Below are 22,232 nucleotides of genomic sequence, written 5' to 3'. Positions count from 1 at the left end.
AAATAAATGACCCTTCCTTTGCTGTTTCAATGAAATAATTACCCTATTTACCTTCAGCCTTTCATAATCTTATACTTATAACCTCATTTTAATATTTTAATATTGAGTAGTGCCCAAGCATCCAAAAAAGATATTCTAAAAAAAAAAAAAAATACAGAAAAAGGAAGTTCCTACATTTGTCTATAGTTTTGTTCTCTTATTGTTCAATACAGCCATTTTCCCATTGGTTATCTTTGATATCCCCTAGACATAGCCTCTGACTGTGGTCCTTTTTAAATCCTAAAAGTTGGGGCACCTGGGTGGCTCTGTCGGTTAAGCATCTGACTCTTGATTTTGGCTCAGATCATGAGCTTTCAGTTCATGAGTTCAAGCCCCACATAGGGTTTCATGCTGACAGTGCAGAGCCTGCTTGGGACTCCCTGTTTCCCTCGCTTTCTGCCCCTTGCCTGCTTGTACTCTCTCTCTCTCAAAAGGAAAGAGAGGAAGAAAGAAAAAAAAAGAAAGAAAAGGAAAGAAGAAGGAAAGAAAGAAAGAGAGAAAGAGAGAAAGAAGGAAGGAAGGAAGGAAAGAAAGAAAAAGAAATCCTAAAAGCTACCATTATGCCTAGGAATCAAATAGCAAAACACAATTCACTGTTGTCTTTACAAAAAGAAATTAAGTTTCCAAATATTCCAGGAAAAAAATCCGTGTTTTCACTACTCAATTTTGAATTAATGAGCCAAAGGCCTACAATTCTAGAATAGAAGTTTGAGGCCAGAAGTTATGATGAGGGCCAATGGCTAGCCTCTGTATTTGTCATCCCTTTTTTCTACTTTAACTCAAATACCCCATTGCCAATATTGTTAAAATAACTATTTTTCATAGGATAAGGTTGAACACTATATACAGGGGTTACAAAAGCAAACAACATAGAGGGTTACTCTATAACTCTAAATCTGATCATATTTCCTTTCTTATTGCAACAAGTTGCTACTCCAGCTGTTCATATTAAAGCTTATCTAGTAAGTCTTAATCTTAACCTTCCTCAGAACAGTAATTTGAACTTTTGAATATCATATGAGAATATTGCTAGCAAAATTATTGCAACGCATGATGTTCTTTTTTTACTATTTTTTTAAAAGTTTATTTATTTATGGTGAGAAAGAGGGAAGGGCAGAGATGGAGTGGGGGAGGGGCAGAGAAAGGGAGAGAGAATCCCAAGCAGACTCTATGCTGTCAGCACAGAGCCCAAAGTGGGGCTAGATCTCCCAAACTGTGAGATCATGACCTAAGCAAGCCAAGAGTCAGTCGTTTAACAGACTGTGCCACCCAGGCACCCCTCAATGGACGATGTTCTAATCTTTAGTAGTCTTGATAACGATTTTGATATTTATTGGACCCTAGATTTTTCAGAGTCACATATTTAGACAAAAATCATTTTGCACTTCTTCTCATGTCATTTTTGTGAGAGGCAGAAATTGAGTCGTAAAATGTCCAGGTAAGAAAACCAAAGTTTATAGAACCTGATCATCAAATAATCATAGTTAGTTAAAAGTTAAATTTGAAGAAAATCTCAGGTTCTGAGACCCTCACTGGAAGAGTCAGTCAATTAGTACAGATTCACAGTTTATTCTTCTCAGGCAGAATTTCACTTGTCCTTGGGTTTTCCTGTTTACAAATTATTACTAATTAGTCTTCAGGATATATATCAATTGATGGTGACTCTTATTAATTTCCTCTCCTCCCCTTCCTTGTCTCCAGGAAATCATCTTGCTTCTGATTCCTCAAGCTCATCCAGCAGTGTCAGGCTTTCGAGTTTTTCTCATTAGCTCTCACTGCTCAGTTCTCTCTCTTTGTAGAGCTAACAACTTTTCCTCCTTCACCCTGAGCTCAAATGTGCTTTTTTTCCCCTAGGAAATATTGCCACGATCCCAAAGATGCTTCCTCAAAGTTCCCAAAGCATCTGTGGGTTAAAGCACCCGCCATCAAAGCATAAATATGTTTATAGAGAATTATATGTCAAAATTCTTGTTTCAACCACTATGTTACAACTTACTCAAAGGAAGATTCTGTCTCATTCATTGCTACAATCCTAGCATCAAATTTAATCCCCAACAGGCATGAAATAAATGTTAACATGACTGTTTTGGTGTAGGGATACACCAACACATTTATTCAGATAATCTCTAATAAATAATTACAGAATACCCACCAGGTACCAGGTGCTATTTTGGATAAAAGGCTATACACTTTACAAGCAAATAAAATACTTCAAAATTGCTATGAGGAGGTAAGCTTAAGTCACAAGTAAGAGGTATTTCTGAATCAGTTTTGGAATTCAGGGAAGGCTTTGACAAGAAGGTGATACTGAATCTAAGGTTCAAAGTGTGATATATTCCATTATCCCTTCCTTTTTGGAAATCCTGGAGCCGGATGTGTTTCCAACTTCAGAATTTTTTACATTTTAGTAAGGTAAATATGGTGATTATATAGTAGGTCATGTAATATCCCTAATGGGGAATGGTAGCACTCCAGTATTAAGATATTTCTATTTCAGCAGAGAAATGGAAATGTTCACTTTAATTAGTAAATAATAACATCACATTAGTTCAAGTCAGATCTTGTTTCCAAATAAGCACAGGTCAGGTTAGGTCCAAGTTTCTTGCCAAATAAATTCCAAAACTCTTCTTGTTTCCAGAGCTTTTTGGGTTTTGAAATAGGAAACGGATGCTCTTGAACCTAAAATAAGAGCAAACATTTACTGGGTTCTTACATTTTGTTGGGCAAGGTTACTTTATATGCTTATGATTAAATCATTATTACAGCCCTGTAATGGATGTACTATTTTATGAGGCAGAGAGAGATTAAGTTCACTGAAAGACTTAAAATCACATAGCTGAGTGACTGAATCAGATTTAAAAGAAGGCAGTCTGGTGCTCGAGGCCATGTCTTTAACCACACACTGAAATGTCTTTCTGTAAGCTATGTAAATAAAGACAGTTGACAGCAGGATAGCAGGAAAAGGGAAATGAACGAAGAAGGAAGGGGAGTAGAGTAGGTTCTAAACATTCTAAACCAGTATACCCAAAGTACAGAACAAAAAGCCTTATTCCAAACCAGTAACAGAGTTAGTATCTTATGATTTATTTGGCACCAAATGGGCAAAACTTAGGGGATAAGAGGTAGAACTCGGTAAACTCTATTCGGAACATTTTATGTTAAGTGCCTATGTGTTATTCCAAGGGAGATGTTCCTGTACAGTTGCACAAATGTATGGCTTGGTAAAGGGCGTAAGGTGAATATGTTGCCATGAGGTTATTAGCAAAAGAATTGTACTTAAGCCATGTGGATGAATGATATCCAGGCAAAATGTTTTGAAAGAGAGAAAGATTGTAAGGAAAAGAATAAATGCATCAAGAAACAAACTATGTAAAAGAAGATCTGAGGAAGGAGAATACTAGAGGAACCCAGAAATAGCACAGAGAGGTAGACAATACCGGAAGACTGTGATGTTCTAGAAGCCTGGGAAATACAATAAATGCAATGAAAATAGAAGTTAATTTAATGCATATGAAACAAAATTCCAAGTATGTAATATGGAGGTATTAAGTATATCTTCTTTCTTAATTAAAAAAAATTGGTCAATGAAAAATAAAGATTACAATTATAAAATAAGTAGAAAGTCCTAACAAAACATTAAGAAAAAATCGTATGATAAGGTTAAAGAGTACAGTGGAAAATTGGCAGCCAAACACTCCGATTTTTTATGAAAAAGTAGTATTATATTGTGATTGTGAAATATGCTAAAACTGATCTATGGTAATGAAAGCACAATGTGGTAAAATCGATAACTGTTGAAAATATTACACTTGAAATGTGTGAATTGTGTATGTAAAATATACTTCAATAAAATTGTAAAAGAGTAATGTTATGATAAGATAATAACATGATTATTATGAATTAATACTCTTTGAGTTAAAAGTCCAACTCCAGAAATTAGAAAATAGCAAAATTAAATAAATAAATAAATATATAAATAAAAACAAAAAAAATTAAACACACTCAACTGGAAAATAATAAATATAAAAGCATAAATTAATCAATTAGATGAATAAAACCAGCCAACACAAGTAATCTGACATTTCATTTTTAAAAAATAAAGTAGATGAATATAAAAAAGAAAGCTCAAAGTCACAAAATTATAGAAAGGAGTCAGTAAATCCACAGCGATACAAAATATTTTTTAGAATTTCAAGAATTTGCCCACTATTTTTCTTATAGATGAGAAAATCTGGTATGGAAGGAAAACTTTTTAGAAAATACAATTTCTAAGTTTAACCTTAAAAATTAAAAAAGGAAAACCTGCAACTGCACTGAATTGTCATGAAAATAACAGAGAAAATTCAACATGAACAAACTCTAGATATTGACACTTCAGATGTGTTCTGAAGACAAGCTTCATCAGCATCACCTGGGAGCTTGTTAGAAATTCAAAACCTTGGGACATTTGGTGGCTCAGCGTTTGACTTCGGCTCAGGTCATGATCTCACAGTTTGTGGGTTTGAACCCCGCGTCGGGCTCTGTGCTGACAGTTCAGAGACTGGAAGCTGCTTCGGATTCTGTGTCTTCCTCTCTCTCTGTCCCCACCCTGCTTGCACTCTCTCTTTCTCTTGAAAATAAATACACATTAAAAAAAATTCATAATCTTGGCCTCAGAATCTTTACACTTACTAACTCAGTCTGTATAGTAACAAAATCTTCAGTAACTCATATTCACTATGAAGTTCAGCATATATTGTTCTAGAGGTGAAAATACTTCAGAAGTGAGTTGTATCAAACATTCCAGGAGAAGATTATTCTAGTGTCATTTAAGTATTTTAGAGCATAAGGAGATAATGAAAGCTTCTAAGTTATGGAATTCTATGGAAAACTATTTTTAAAAGCAGCATAACTTTCATATGAAAATAAGAAGGATAATAAGAAATAGCCTAATTTCAGGGGCTCCTGGGTGGCTCAGTTGGTTAAGCGTCTGACTTCAGCTCAGGTCATGATCTCACGGTTTGTGGATTCGAGCTCCACATAGGGCTTTACTCTGACAGCAGAGCCTGCTTCAGATTCTCTGTCTCTCTCTCTCTCTGCCCCTCTCCCACTTGTGCTCTCTCTCTCAAAAATAAATAAACATTAAAAAAAGTCTCTATGTATTGTACACTATAAAATTTCACTAATAAGGGCCAAACTGAGAAAGAATTATGTATTTAAACAAAAAAAGACCTAATCTTTCTTATATATCCTAATGTAAAACTTCAATATATTATTATAAAACAGTAGCACTTTAAAAATATTACACTGTGAAGCACAGAAGTTTAATGATATTATAAAATATTCACTATACTAATATGCTAAAATAAACATATGATCAACTTGATAGAATTTTAAAATGGAATTTCTAAAGCACAATATCAAATTATACTTTAAGAAAATGTTTATTGGGGTTTCTGGGTGGTTCAGTCGGTTACAGGTCCAACTCTTGATTTTGGCTCAGGTCATGATTTCACAGTTGGTAAGATCAAGCCCCACACTGGGCTTCATGCTGACAGTACACAGCCTCCTTGGGATTCTCTCTCTCCCTCTGTCTCTGTCCCTCCCCAACTCAAGCATTCTCTCTCTCTCTCTCTCTGTCTCTCTCTCTCTTTCAAAATAAATAAATAAACTTTAAAAAAAAAAAAGAAAAGAAAATGCTTATTATGGTGAAAAACTGAAACCTTTACATTTAAAATTGGCAACAAGACAAGGATGTCCAATCTCCCCACAACATAGTACTGGATATCCTAGCCTCAGCAATCAGACAAGAAAAAATGAAAGGCGTCTAAATTGGTAAAGAAATAAAATCATTACTATTAGCAGGTGACATAATAATATATATGGAAAACCCTAAAGACTTCACCAAAGAACTATTGGAACTTATAAATAAATTCAGTGAAGTTGCAGGACACAAAATTAATATATATAAATCTGTTGCATTTCTATATGCTTACGACAAGCAGCAGAAAGGGAAATTAAGAGAACAATCCCATTTACAATTGCATCAAAAAGAATAAAATACCTAGGAATAAATTTAACCGAAGAGGTAGAAGACCTATACTCTGAAAACATAAGACACTGAAGACAACACAAATAGGAAGATGTACCATGCTCATGATTTAGAAGAAATAATATTATTAAAATGTTACTGCCCAAAGCAATGGATACATTCAATGCAATCCCTATCAAAAGACCAATAGTCTTGTTCACAGAACTACAACAAAGAATTCTAAAATTTGTTTTGAAGCGCAAAAGATCTCGAATAGCCAAAGCCATCTTGAAAGAAGTACAGAACTGGAGATATCACCATCCCACATTTCAAGATATACTACAAAGCTATAGTAATCAAAATGTGTTGTACTGGCACATATATCAATGGAATAAGATTGAAAACCTAGAAATAAGCCATGCTTATATGGCCAATTAATCTACAACAAGGAGGCAAGTATATATGTAGGGGAAGATGGTATTGGTGTTGGAAAACTGGACGGCTGCATGCAAAAGAATGATGCTGAACAACTTCTTATACTTTACACAACAATAAACTCAAAATTCATTAAAGACCTAAATATGAGTCTTGGAAACATTAAAGTTCTGGAAGAAGACAGGCAGGAATCTCTTGGATATTAGCCTTAGTAACAGGTTTATATAAGAATATGCCTCCTCAGGAAAGGGAAACAAAAGCAAAATAAACTATTGGGACTACCCCAAAATAAAAATATTTTCTGCAGCAAAAGTAGCCACTAACAAAACAAAAGGCAACCTACTGAATGGGAGAAGATATATGCAACATCAACAAAGAGTTAAAATAATAAAACGTTAACAACTAAAATGTGTAAAGAATTTATACGACTCAACATCAAAAAAAAAACCCAATATGATTAAAAAATGGACAGAGGACTTGAATAGCCATTTTTCTGAAATGATAAACAAATGACAAACAGCCATTTTTCTGAAGAAGACAAACAAATGACCAAGGGACACAGGAAAAGATGCTCAGCATCACTAATCATCAGAGAAATGCAAAAAAAAAAAAAAAAAAACACATTAAGATATCACCTCACACCAGGCAAAATGACTAGAATCAAAAAGACAAGAAATAACAAGTGTCGGTGAGGATGTGGAGAAAAGGGTTCCACAGTGGTGGGAATGTAAATTGGTACAATCCGGGTTGAAAATGATAAAGAGATTGCTCAAAAACCTAAAAATAGAATTGCCATATGATCCAGTGATTCCACTACTAGATATTTACCCAAAGAAAACAAAAACACTAATTTGAAAAGACATATGTACCCCTATATTTATTACAGCATATTTACAATAGCCATATATGGAAGTGTCCATCAGTCCATGAATGGATGAAGTGAGATATATATATATATATATATATATATATATATATATATATATATAGAATGTTTCTCAGCCATAAATAAAATAGTATGTAATCTTGCCATTTGTGACAATGGATAGCCCTAGAGGATACTGTGCTAAGTGACATAAGTCAGACAGAGAAAGATAAATGTCATATGATTTCACTCATATGTGGAATCTAAAAAACAAAAAAACTTACTAAAAGCAAAACAAAATAAAAATACTTATAAATACAGAGAACAAACTGGTGGAGGAGAAGGCGGTAGGGAAGTTGGTGAAATAGGTGAAGGGGATTAAGAGGTACAAACTTACAGTTATAAAATAAATAAGTCATGGAGATGAAAAATACAACATAGGGAACATAGTCAATAATATTATAATAACACTGTATGGTGACAGATAGTAACTACACTTACCTGGTGAGCATTCTGTAATGTATAGAACTGTAATCCAATAATAAAAATTTAAAAATAAAATAAAATAAGAAAAATGATGAACTACAAAAAGGAAAAAAGAAAGTGCTCATTAAAATAAGCCAAATGATTGGTGTCCCTGGGTGGCTCAGTTGGTTGAGCGTCCAACACCAGCTCGGATCATGATCTCACAGTTTGTGCGTTTGAGCCCCCGCATCAGGCTTGCTGCTGCATAGAGCCACTTCAGATCTTCTGTTCCCCTCTGTCTCTGTCTCTCCTCCACTTGCAATCTGATGTTCAAAAATAAAAAAATAAAAACATTGAAAAAATTTTTTTAAATAAGATGATTATTTATTTGGGTTTTATAATATGTATGTATATATATGTGTGTGTGTATATATATGTGTGTATGTATATATATGTAATCTATATATAATATGAATGTATGTATATATGTATGTATATACATATATACACATATATGTATATGAACATATATACATATACATATATATAATATGTATGTAACATATATACATATGTATGTATATATGTGTGTATATATATATATGTGTATATATATATATACACACACACACATACATACATATATAGAGAGATATCAAAATTCTAGCATAATGCTTAATTTTTTAAAGTTTATTTATTTATTTTGAGAGAGAGAGAGCACAAGTAGGGAGGGGCAGAGGCAGAGGGAGAGAGAGGATCCCAAGCAGACTCTGCACTGCCAGCACAGAGCCCAACAGGGGGCTTGAACCCATGAACTGTGAGATCATGACATGAGCTAAATCAGGAGTCAGAATTTAACCAATTGAGCCACCTAGTTGCCCCCATAACGCTTAATTTCTAACAAGTAACATGGTTAAAAAAAAAAGTCGAGAAAACTCACTATGATTATCATTATTTAATATTTTGGGGGCTGCATTTTCCAACGTTATTTATAGAAGGGGAAAAATAGAGGACTATATTTGAAAACAAAGAGGCAAAATATCAACACCTTCAATTTATTTGATTATATAATTGGAAAATTCAAAATAATTAGTGAAAAACTATTAAAAATAAAATATTTAAAAATGATTCTTGACACCAGTTATTTTATAAGAATCAGTGGAAATAAACAACTTTTGTTAAAAGTATAAGAAAAAATATTCCATTTATAAAATCAAACATGAAAGTAGAGTGCAGGACCAAATCATAAAGATATCTGAAAGTAAAACTGTTAAAGAACGTAAAAAAATTAACTAAACCAAATCCATTTTTCATCACTATAACATGCAATATTGTTGTAGTATAAATTATTCCTGAATTAATATGGCATATCATGACCCTATCAAAATTACCAATACTATTTTTATCTAGGGAAACTGTTTCTGCAATATACTTGGAAAAATAAACGTGTGGAAATATCCAAGAAAATTCTGAGTAAAAGAAAAGGAAATCGTGGATAGTATTTCTCCAAGAGAGTAGATACATGTGTAACGCCACAGAAATAAAAAGTATTTGGTTTAGGGACAGAAAAAAATAGACTCATGAAATAGAATTGAGACTTTAGCAAGAGAATGAACTGCTCACAACATTTATTATGATAAAGGTAGCATTTAAAGGCAGCAAGTAAAAAAAATGCATTAATCCATAAATAGCACTGAGGCAACTGGAAAGATCTTTAAGCAACAGCATTAAAAACAAACAAACAAAAAAAAAACAATAGAAGGAAAGAAAGAAAGAGAGACAAAGAGGGATAGAGGGAGGGAAGGAGGGAGGGAGGAAGAAAGGGAGGAAGAAAGGAAGAAAAGGAAACATCTGGATATGTCAAAGAATTAATACAAAAAATGCAACACAAAAACATAAAGAAATAAAGCTTTAAAAGCACTTGAAAAAAATCATATATGCCATTTCATAATATTAGGATGGGAAAGATTTACTAATAAGGCATAAACCCAAAAGATAGAAAGAAAAAGACTGATAAAAATAGAGTTTACATAAAATTTTAACACATTTATAGAAAAACCATCATAAATGGTTATATGTATCATAAAAGCAAACATTGCACTGAGGAATCTATGGTAGGCAGAATTTTAATATGGCCCACAAGATTTCTAGCCTCTGAAAATCATAGGAGTGTAAATTCTTTTCTCTTAAATGTAGGAGGAATTTGTGACTTGCTTCTAACTGATAGAATATGGCAAAGGTGAATGGATTTTACAAACTTCATTAAGGTCCAGACGGTCAACTTTGAGTTAACCAAAAAGGGTTTTGAGTCTGTCCTGATCTAAAGGGTGAACCATTTTTAAAAAAGATACAGACATTCCTTGAAAGAACAGACAAAGCACCAGAATTTTTCCTCCCCATCTTGAAGATTCCAGCCCTCTTGTATAAGAGGGACTGTGAAAGGGCCATGAGGTGGGGGACAATGGGTGGCCTCCAGGACCTGAGATTGACTTTGAACATATTACTTTGGGAAATGAGACTGAGAGACTCTGGATTGTAATTATACATTCTTTTACCTTGAAATGTTTATTATTGCATCTATTACCTTCATAACTGATTTTAAGAAAGTATACTTGAGGAGGGAAGTAAGTAGATCAGTGCAAACTGACAAGTGTGGAGAGACTATCCATAAAAATAAGATATTAGACAAGGCACAGTGACACAGAAATTAGATATTTAAATGCTGGTAGAAAAGACACAGGAATAAAGAGAGTTTGAAAATAAAACAGAATGGCAAATGGTAGAATGAGAAACCCAAGAATGAAGAAATAAAGTAGTGGTTATGAAAATAACTCAATGCTTCATCACTTGGCAACCAGTCTTTTGTTGTTGTTGTTGTTAACACTTACTCATTTTTGAGAGAGAGAGAGCATGAGTGGGAGAGGGGCAGAGAGAGAGAGCGATATACAGAATCCGAAGCAGGCTTCAGGCTCTGAGCTGTCAGCACAGAGCCTGAGGTGGGACTTAAACCCACGAACCGCGAGACCATGAACTGAGCCCAAGTCAGACCTGAGCTGAGGTCAGATGCTTAACCGACTGAGCCTTCAGGAGTCCCCCCACCTTTTTTTTTTAAGAGAGAGAGAAAGGGAAAGAGTGTGGGAGCAGGCAGTGAGAGAGAGAGAAAAAAAAATCTGAAGCAGGCCTCTCGCAGGGTGCAGAGACTGACTCGGGGCTTGATCTTACGACCTTGAGATCATGACCTGAGCCAAAATCAAGATTAGGCTGCTTAACTGACTGAGGCACTCAGGTGCCCTATTTGGCAATCAGCTTACTACTCAGGGAAGATTCACACACCTGGATGGATTGCACTTTGGGCACATCTTAAAACTATTTTCCAACATTTTTCTATGTGTCTTCCCCCTCCCCCCTGCCCTAGCAACTTTGTCACTTAAGTCTTCCCCAGAATCATAGCACTGAATCAGAGATTAGCCTAGAAAGTATGTAGTCCAGTGATTCTCCATGCTGTGTTAAAGGAAGCAAAGAGAGCCCCGACTTAGACACAGTGATTCTCAAGTGAGAATGAAGGTCAGAGGGCAGAGTAATAGAACACAGTTATGGGCAAGTGCTCAGCAAGAGAAGATATTTCAAAGAACTGCCACATTTACAATCTAATTTTATCCTTAACATCCACAAGACAGATAAGCTAGGGCTCACTATTTTTGTATTTCAAAGGAGTACCTGAGTGTAAAAAGGTTAAGTGACCATGTTACATGACAATATGTGTGCATATTTTGGTGGTTTCTATCTATAACACCATGTGAAAACTGAAAGTTTTAATGGGTTGTCTAAGGATCAGAACACTTTTTGACTGTTTGGAGAGTTTAAAGTGTTTTATATTCTCTAAAATTTCGTCTCTTTTACTACTAAGTGCAATTTTGTTTTCTGATCTATTTCTTGACAGTAGTTATTTCTGTAAGGAGAGGATTATAGACGACTTTTCCTGGTTTCTTTTTTCATTTTTCTGCAATAAGCATGCATGGGATTTATAATCCCCAATCTATAACTGTTATAAGTTTTCAAAATTTATTTTAGTTCATTTTGAAACTTCCTGGCCATATAGCCCTTAAAAATATATCATGTAACATGAAATAACTTTTTAAAAGAACAAAATATTTCTATTAAAGACCAGAGGAAACATTTAAAACAAGATAGGAATAGCTTAGAATACTGGTTACAAACACGGCTCTGAAATCAAACTATTCGGGTTCATATCCAAACTCTGTATGACATAATAAGACACAATAGACATTTGCTGGTAATGACAATTAGGTGAAATCGCTAAGGCGTGCAAACTTTAGCATCAATACAACTTGTGTTGGAAAAGTGGCCTCATTATTGTTGCATGTATGACCATCTACAGACTACTGAACCTCTCTAACCCTCGGCGTTTTCGTGTGTAAAAGAAATATAAAACTTTGTTTACAAAGTCTGTCGGTGGCATCTGGGTGGCTTAGTTGGTTGAGCATCTGACTCTTGATTTTGGCTCAGGTCACGATCTCATGGTTCATGAATTTGAGCCCCACATTGGACTCTGTGCTGACAGATCAGAGCCTACTTGGGAATGTCTCTCTCTTTCCCTCTCTCTCTGCCTCTCTCTCTCTCTCTCTCAAAAATAAAATAAATAAACTTAAAAAATACCCACAAAGTTTGTCAAACTAATAATGATTGCTATTCATTATTAATTAGATTATTGAGAATTGTAAATTATTAATTATTACTGCTATCTTTGAGAATTACAAGGCCTAATTATCCTATGTGACATATTGATCTTCATAAGGAATTATTTTGTGCATTATTACCCTGACTAGGTAATTTTATGAACCAGCATTAACAAAATAATTCAGAGATGTCTGACATATAAATGTAATTCTACCAAGATCAATTAGTAAAAATATTAGAGGGCAGTTCTCTTGGTAAGCAACCAAGATGGTGAATGCCTTGCATATTCACTTAGCTTTGATGAGAAGAATCTTTTGCCCAAATAATATTTCAGGGAAAATGTGCAATTCATTGGTCAGTCTCAGAACCCCCCTACATACTAAGAAGGACAAATATCAACTTCTCTAACCCACTTATCAACACCGACTGTCTTTTTCTTTCAACAAATATTGACTGTATCCTTACTATAGGTCAATCACTGTTCTCAGGTCTAGAAACACATCAGTAATGAACAAGATAGACAAATTTACTTTTCTGGTCAAGCTTAGAATACAAAGAGAAAAATAAGAAATAAATATATAAGTAAAGTCATTTTGGGTAGGTTAAGCACCATGAAGAAAACAAAACAGTGATTTGATAGAGTGACTCAGGAACAGGGAAAAAAGGCAAAATATTACACGGGATAGTCGGGGAAGACCTCTCTAATGTTATTGGATTGGAAATGAGATTTGCATGACAAAAAGGAAAGATGCATGAAAAGACCAGAGGAATGGAAATTGCAAGCAGAAAGAGATACCATGACCATCATTTATGAGATTGAGAATGGAGTAAGGTGAGATTGTAGCGGTAAACAATGGCCAGATCCTTTATTGTCTTGTGTATCTGGTTAAGCCTGAAGGTTAACTCTCCTTAGTTTCGGAACAGCTATGTGAACAGTTTGTTACTTCCTGTTAATGGGGTTAACGGTATCTGGGGAACCCCATGTTGGCTGTGATCCAGGAGTGCTGTAGGGATGAGACTTCCTCAAATCAGCTGTGATCACATGCACCCACTTGAATCGAAGACTTTGTTTCTTGACTGCTGCGACAACTGGTTTAAAGATGTCAGGCATTTTGCTTTGCTTACACTTTGTTCTAAGCAAAGCCCATTATCTCAAAATCCAATAACTAAGTATTAATCATCTTAAACTAATTTTGTGGATGAATAGTTTCTTTTAAGAGGCTAAAAGGAAGAAAGTTTATTTTGTTCCCTTTAAGTACCACATGATTATACAATAAAAATGATATTAAAAATAGTGTATTACACTATTCTCTCCCATATTAGGGATTAAAATATTTCTTTAACAAGTCCTAAATCTTCTGTTTAACTCTTTAAGGAACAATTGATTTTTCTGGAATGCCCTAGGAATAACTGGAGGAATATAGAAATAAGACATCATTCCTTCATTCTCTCTTTCCTGATTCACTCATATGTGAGTTTCAAAGTAAGCACTGAGTATCACAGCACTAAGGCAAGGGACCATTCATTTAAATGTTGAGGAAAAACAAGGAAATAGCAGACTGATTCTTTCCCTCCCCACAATTCTCCCAATCTCCCAATCTCCCAAGGCAAGAGCCTCTCCAGAAAAGAGCATTTCCCCCATAATGGCTTTAATTGGCAACAGTTTCTGCGGGTGTGACTCATTTGGACCATGTTTTGATGGTTGCTAATCTCCCCGTTCATTGGCTTGCTATACATGGATAAGTTTTCCTTCTCTGGTGAGAGTAGGAGAGCATGAGTTAATCCTCTTCTAATTCTTTGCCCTTGACCATTTACACCGTAATGGGAGTTCAAGAGTGTGAGAGTGACCGGCAAATCTATCAAGCAAACTTTTACTCCTTTTTCCATGCGTATTGTAAGGCTACATTTCCTGTTTAACACTGCAGACAGATTTAGTGATTTATCTATTGCTAGTCAACATAAGATATGCAAAAGAGGACTCTATCATCTTCTGAACCCTAAGTATGCCCAGGTGCAAATGATCACATTATTGCTTCACCCGTCAGATTGATGAAGACAAACACTGCAAACCTAAAAGCAAGGTACAGAAGATGGTGGAGCCACAGGTGAAGAAACCTCAATCCCCAATCGTTCGGTGGAAAGCCACATTCATCAGGAATGCCCATTTGGAACTTTATGTAAGAAATCCAATTTTCATGTGTGTAAGCCATTTTTTGATGCATTTATTTTAACAATTATTGTCTTGAGGATAAAACAAGTGTTATATTTTATTTTTTTTAAAATTTTTTTAACGTTTATTTATTTTTGAGACAGAGAGAGACAGAGCATGAATGGGGGAGGGTCAGAGAGAGGGAGACACAGAATCTGAAACAGGCTCCGGGCTCTGAGCTGTCAGCACAGGGGCCCGATGCGGGGCTCGAACTCACGGACCGCGAGATCATGACCTGAGCCGAAGTCGGCGCTCAACCGACTGAGCCGCCCAGGCGCCCCACAAGTGTTATATTTTAATTCAGAAAAAGAAAATTCGGAAAAGCTGGTTCTTTCCTGAAATACCAAACAAAGTGATGTTAACAAAGTCGTAAAGTATTTCTAAGAGGATCTGAAACATCTGAGTGTTCAGACACACAGCCCTTCAAGGAAAGTCTTCCTTTAGGAAAAATAAATCTTTCGCACTAGCTACACAGCCCTCTTATAATTATCAGACCATTGACTGCCAGAGAGATTTAACAAGAACGGATAAAATTGGATTATCGGAAAATAGAAAGGAGAACAAATTATTAATAACATTTGTTGGAGTAAGAAATATGTTCACATAACTCAGAAAATTATGTTTTACTTTTAACCTACTTCTACACTCTTGGGACACTCATGTCACATGTTGGGATAATAAGAGAAGATTGTCATGTTCATTTCTGCTTATATTCAATAAAAGATCTGCATGCAGTATTACAGTTAGGTTTTGCAAGGGGTGTTTATGGTTCAGTTGGGGGCATTACATGCTCCTCTTATTTGGTCTTTAGATTGACATTTAGTCCCAATATAGCCCATATACAGCCCTATCTAAAAGGTGGCAACTTACATAAAAGCTATGAAATGGTATGAGAAGTCAATAAAGAGAATAAGGGTTACCAGGGAGGCTAAAACAATAGGCTCTAGATTAGTGTTGGAATTGGTCATTGAGAGGATGTGACTACTGATTGGCTGGTGAGCTAGACCTGGGTAATCAGAGGCTCCTTACCCTCTCCCCTGGCCTTGGAATGTACCTCCCATACTAGCAGCTGTTTCAAAGATGTGGCCTTGAAAGAGTAAGGTGTTGTTGAGACCATCTGGACTGAACATGTGACTGAACCCAGGTAAGACCTCTGTGTAAACGTTTAAGATGCTAGTGGATGGGGCTAGAGATCTGCTCTACTGGTGACTGCCAAAGACAAGCCTCTTACGTAGGCTCCCTTGCTTATTAAACCTGCCACTTACCAATCTGCAATGTCCCACCTCCTGTGGTCTCTCTTCACCTGTGTGTGCAAGGACCAGTTTCAGTTTTCACCCAGAAAACTCCTGAGGTTGCAAATGCACACAATTAGGCTTTCTGGTAACATACAGAAGTGATATGGTTACTCTTTTCTAACTTGCTGTCACAATTTAAAAGAACAGTAAAGTAAGTTGAAAAGTAATTTCACTACATCAACATTATTTACACCACACAGAGCATAATCAGTTCACACAAGATTGTATTATTTGGTGGTGGGGAGAGATTGATGACGGACCCAAAAGGTTGTACAGCATAGTAATCAACAAAGTTTTGTAGTTTGAATGGTCTAGATTTATTCTATCCTTTGCCAACTGTGAGTCCTTGGCCATTTTATTTCACATCTTTGAACTTTGCTAGCCTCATATGTAATGTGACTAGAAATAATAAATACAATACACGTGAGATTTAAATAATATGATATGTTCATGATATTTAACACAGTGTTTGGCACATGACCAGCTTCCAATAAATGTTAAACATCTTTTCTAATAACCTTCATTATTCTTTTCCCCCCTAATTATGAAGTAACACGCAAAACTTCATACAAAATAGGGAATACATAGAAACACAGTAAAATGATAGGAACAAATCCTTGTTGAACATTTTCAAGTTGCTAGACTCCTTTTAAAGAATTTTCTACGTTTAACTCTTGTAACCGTTAAGAGCAATCCAGTTTTCTATCAAAGAGAAAACTTAGGCTCAGAAAAGATGAAGTAAACTAATCAAGATCACAGGACCAGAGTTAAGATAAATTAAAATGATTTCCAAGTGTGAACTTTTTTTTTTCAATATATGAAATTTATTGTCAAATTGGTTTCCATACAACACCCAGTGCTCATCCCAAAAGGTGCCCTCCTCAATACCCATCCCCCACCCTCCCCTCCCTCCCACCCCCCATCAACCCTCAGTTTGTTCTCAGTTTTTAAGAGTCTCTTATGCTTTGCCTCTCTCCCACTCTAACCTCTTTTTTTTTTCTTCTTCCTTCCCCTCCCCCATGGGTTTCTGTTAAGTTTCTCAGGATCCACATAAGAGTGAAACCATATGGTATGTCTTTCTCTGTATGGCTTATTTCACTTAGCATCACACTCTCCAGTTCCATCCACGTTGCTACAAACGGCCATATCTCGTTCTTTCTCATTGCCATGTAGTACTCCATTGTGTATAAAAACCACAATTTCTTTATCCATTCATCAGCTGATGCACTGTTGGTGGGAATGCAAACTGGTGCAGCCACTCTGGAAAACAGTGTGGAGGTTCCTCAGAAAATTAAAAATAGATCTACCCTATGACCCAGCAATAGCACTGCTAGGAATTTACCCAAGGGATACAGGAGTACTGATGCATAGGGGCACTTGTACCCCAATGTTTATAGCAGCACTCTCAACAATAGCCAAATCATGGAAAGAGCCAAGTGTGAACTTTTAAGTGTCATACTACACAAGGGTCCTCCATGATTCCACTACCCAGAAATCTCACTGCCCACCCATAAACCCCCTGACCAGAAGTAAGCATTGTTATATTCAGGATATGTCTTACCAGTACTTGTTTTGGTCAGATTGTTTATTATGATTTTTAACATATTCTTTATATTAGTTTCTTGGGGTTGCCAGAACAAAGTATCACAAACAAGATGGCTTAAAGCAACATAAATTTATTCTCCCAAGGCTCTGGAGTATAGAAGTCTGAAATTAAGATGTTGGTGGTGCCACACTCCCTCTGAAAGCTGTAGGGGAGGATCATTTCTTGCCTCTTCTAGCTATGGGTAGACCCAGGCATTTGCTACCTGTGGCTGCATAACTTCAAGCTGCCTTGGTCTTTACATGGCTGACTTACCTCTGTGCCTGCTTCTTCATATGGTATTCTCCTTGCATGTTTCTCTCTCCTCTTCTTATAAAGAAAATAGTTCATTGGGCTAAGGGCCCAGCCTAGTCCGATGTGACCTCAATTTAACTAATTACATCTGCAAGGACTCTTTTTCCAAATAAGGTCACTTGCTGAGCAACTGAGGATTAGGACTTCAGCCTATTTTTTTGAAGGATGCAATTCAACTCTTAACAGCCTTATAATAACATATGAAAGTAGATTTTTTCTTAATTTACATATTTTAAAGTACTACAATCAAGTACCTGTCAGGATAGTGAATAAGATGATTATAATTTTTTAGGTGATTTTTTAAGCTAAAAATATACTGGAAAACTATAAACTATTAGTGTATAAATACTTTTATTTCATATTGTCTTGGATTATCTGGATATATAGTTTTGTTTTGTTTTGTTTTTTCACTTGCATTCTCCAAGCCTATAAAGTTTCTCTAATAGAATGGACTAGAAACAAAACCAAAATTGGGCTCATTTCTATCTGATGATATGAAATTAGGAATTAATCATATTAGGAATAAAAGCTCCTGACAACTTTCTTGAGGTAATCCAAGGATGTTGAAAAAAGTGAAAGTAATTTTAAACTTTCTCTATCTGTATAATTAGAAAGTTCTACCATCTGGGTAATCGTGTTGTTCATTCAGCACCAATTAGTGAGTATGCTTTTTCAGATCAGGCACTCTTTCTGCTCTATATTTCCTTTGCATCTTCACTCAATCCCTTCCATCTAATCACTGTAGAACACGAGTATCACAATAATTATGGAACCTTGATTTATATCATGATATGCATCTACAGACAAATTGAAGGATCAAGAGTGTTAATTCACTGTCGATTATTTATTGACAGCTATCAGGCATAGAGTATATTGCTAGATACAGTAGGTGATTCCAAAGTGAGGAAACTTTCCATTCCTTAAGGACCTCAGAAACAAACTGAGGCAAATTTCCGACCTGTTGCTATGTAGTTTCAGAACTCCACACCTCTGTTTATTTTTACCCCATTTTATGCCACAAATAATTGATGTGACTCTTAAGATACATATTATGTAATAACATCAAAATTTTTTATTTGAGTATAGTTGGCACACAATGTTACATTAGTTTCAGGTGTACAACATAGTGATTTGACAAGTTTATACATTATGCTATGTTCACGGCAAGTGTAACTACCATCTGGCCCCATTACCACAGTATCACAATATTATTGACTGTTTCCTTATGCTGTGCCTTTTTTATCTGTGATTTATTTATCCTATACTGGTGTGTAATAACATTTTAAAAAAATAGTCTTTGGCATGGTGCCTGGTTGGCTCAGTAGGTTCCGCATCCAACTCTTGATTTCGGCTCAGGTCATGATCTCCCGGTGCATGAGACTGAGCCCTGTGTTGGGCACTGTGGTAACAGTGTGGACCCTGCTTGGGATTCTCTCTCTGTCCCTCCCCCCCACTCTCTCTCTCTCTCTCTCTCTCTCTCTCTCTCTCAAAATAAATAAATAAACTTAAAAAATAGTCTTTGGAAAAATAAAGTGATAGACTTTGACTACATCTTAAAATATTGTTAATATTCACACATGAAATATTTCAGAGATACCTATTGTTACAAATTCTAAATGTCTCTTCAACTAAAAGTGAAGCCATGTACACTTTCTCGTTTCTGGAACAACTAATAAAAGTGATCAAGTTTATAAAATGAGCTAGTGCTTAGTGTTATAATATGTATAAAAAACAAAATAGCCTACCAGTGATTTTAGCTTGGGTGAGAATGACTTATTTGCAAGCATGTTTCTCAAAACACATCAAAATAATTAGTTTTGCCTATTTTTCAAATAAGATCAATACATTCAGGATGTTGAATTTATATGTAATGAAAACATATGTGTGTATATTTCTTTAATATAAACTTTTTATGAAGTAGAATACACATACAGAAATGCATGAATCACAAGTGTGCAAATCAATAAATTTTCACGAATTAAACATGCATATGTAACCAGTAGCCAAGTCAAAAAGAATATGATCTGAATCCAAGAAGACTCCCTCCGACCACCTTCCAATTTACAACTTCACGAGTATAAGTACTTTTAACGTAACGGATTAGTTTAATCAGTTTTTTAACTAATGAAATCACACATATTCATCCATAATATTGGATGTAATTTTTTTATTCTCAGTCCATACACTACTGTACATTATTATTCCCAATCTGTAAATGACTATATATGTATTTTATATGTGTACTATATATATACAAAATATATATACATATATACATATGTATATATATACATGTATATATATACAAAATATATATTATAATACTATATAATTATTTTATCCAATCTACTCTTGATGCATATTTGAGTAGTGAGCATGTTGGACCACTAGCTAATTATTCCCAATAGTTCTGAGTTTTTAAAATATTTTTTAAATGTTTAAAACATATTTTTGAGTACTTTAAAAAACACTATGAAAAACCTCATGTACAGTTGAAAAACTATGTCATGCAAACAATCTATTGCAAATAGTGGAATGAGTCTTGGCATATCAATATTCTGACATGTGGAAGTCAGTGTTCTATTGTACAATCTTCTATTTCAAACTTTCAACAAATGTAAAACTTCTTCAACATATTCAACTTAGAAATTGCTTGACCATTAAAGGGCTTATTCTGACATCTTATTCAGAGATGCTATATTATTCATGATATGTGCAGAATTAGTTTCCTTTGCCCTGAGGGATTGTAAAGAATCCAAGATCATGCATCATGATTAAAGAGAAATTGAACAGTTAAATCCTTAAATACATGTGACAAGGAATAAGGCAACCCCTCCATGTTATCCAGGCTATTCTTTGGCCGCCTGCCAATGATGTTCAATCAGATGGGGACTTCCGACCAGATGCACTGCCTCTGAATTAGAAGGTCCATATTATTGTTCTCGATAAAAGCGCAAATGTACGTTGAAATGGCCCAAGTGTTCCAGCCTGCTGAGATTACTTTTCCTTTATAATTCAAATAAAATGAATATCTCTTCATCCACTCAGTTGGACATCTAAGACCCTTCTTGTAACTTCAGATGCCTGGCTGCCTGGTGCAGGCTGAGTCAGAGAAACTATTTTTCTTCTCATCACCTCTGGCCCCACGTGTCTCTTCTTTTAGGCCAAACTGAGCCCATGAAAGTATTTTGCTTAAACAAAAGTACATTTAACTTAAAAGGAAATAACACTCTCCACTAGTGGTGCAAGCTGATCCCATCAGTGGTAGCTTTAAATTATCATTTTTATTTTTTGCTTCCTTTATTGCATTACTTCGTTGTCATTCTTTATGTTTAAAAAATACATAACACGGTTTAAGTTCTATCATAAATATATTCATTGTTTTTTAAAGTTACTTTAAGACCTACCTCCCAATGCCAGGATCGATGGACTCCTGTGAGTGTTTAGTTCTTGGTAGACTCCAAGAATCAAGAAACTCCTGGAACGTTTTTCAAAATATTGCAACAAATGTATTATTAAAGATACTCATGATCCTGAAATAACCTATGGGGACTGAATCACAATTTTACCATTTATTTGCGGGATGACATTTGACTGATTATGCTCTCTTCCTTACTTATGAAATAGAAACAATAATGGGATATATTCCATAGGGTTGTTGTGAGATAATTTATGAAAGGCAGTGCCTGGCACATAATTAGAACCATATATGCACTGATTATTAATATTATAATTATTATCAAATGCTTCTAAAATATAATATATAACTATTATCTGTGAAATTCCAAACTAAAAGAAAATCAAAGTAATGTGTTCTTGGAAACGGGAAGGTTTTTGACTTCTACCTCCACTCTTTAACAGCTATGGAGCTTCAAGTTATTACCTAAGCCACCTGGGCTTCAATTTCCTTATCTGTAAAATGGGCACAGTTAATCCTACCTTGAAGTATTGTTCCAGGGATTCAGTGATACGATCAGTGGCATGCTCCAGGAGGTATATACAAAACTTCCAATAAATATGAACCTCCTTTACTTATTCCATTTTTTTTGATACTTGAGCGGGACGTTTTTTTTAATAGCCTACAGTCACTTGACAAGGGTAAAATAACCATTGTTCAAGGTGTTAGATTAGAGGTAGAGAGACAAAATGACTCATCACACCAAAACATGTCACATTTTATTCTACACTCCTGCCCAACAAACCAACAGAAAAGCATACAGTGTGGGATCTTAACACGAATGAAGTCTACTGCACAAATAAAACATGACACGTTCTGTACCTGACAGTTTCTCCATCACAGCAAGAATTATCGTTACACT

The sequence above is a fragment of the Panthera leo genome, chromosome B1, assembly GCF_018350215.1.
Source record: "Panthera leo isolate Ple1 chromosome B1, P.leo_Ple1_pat1.1, whole genome shotgun sequence".
Lineage (NCBI taxonomy): Eukaryota > Metazoa > Chordata > Mammalia > Carnivora > Felidae > Panthera > Panthera leo.
Note: the sequence above shows the minus strand (reverse complement) of the source record.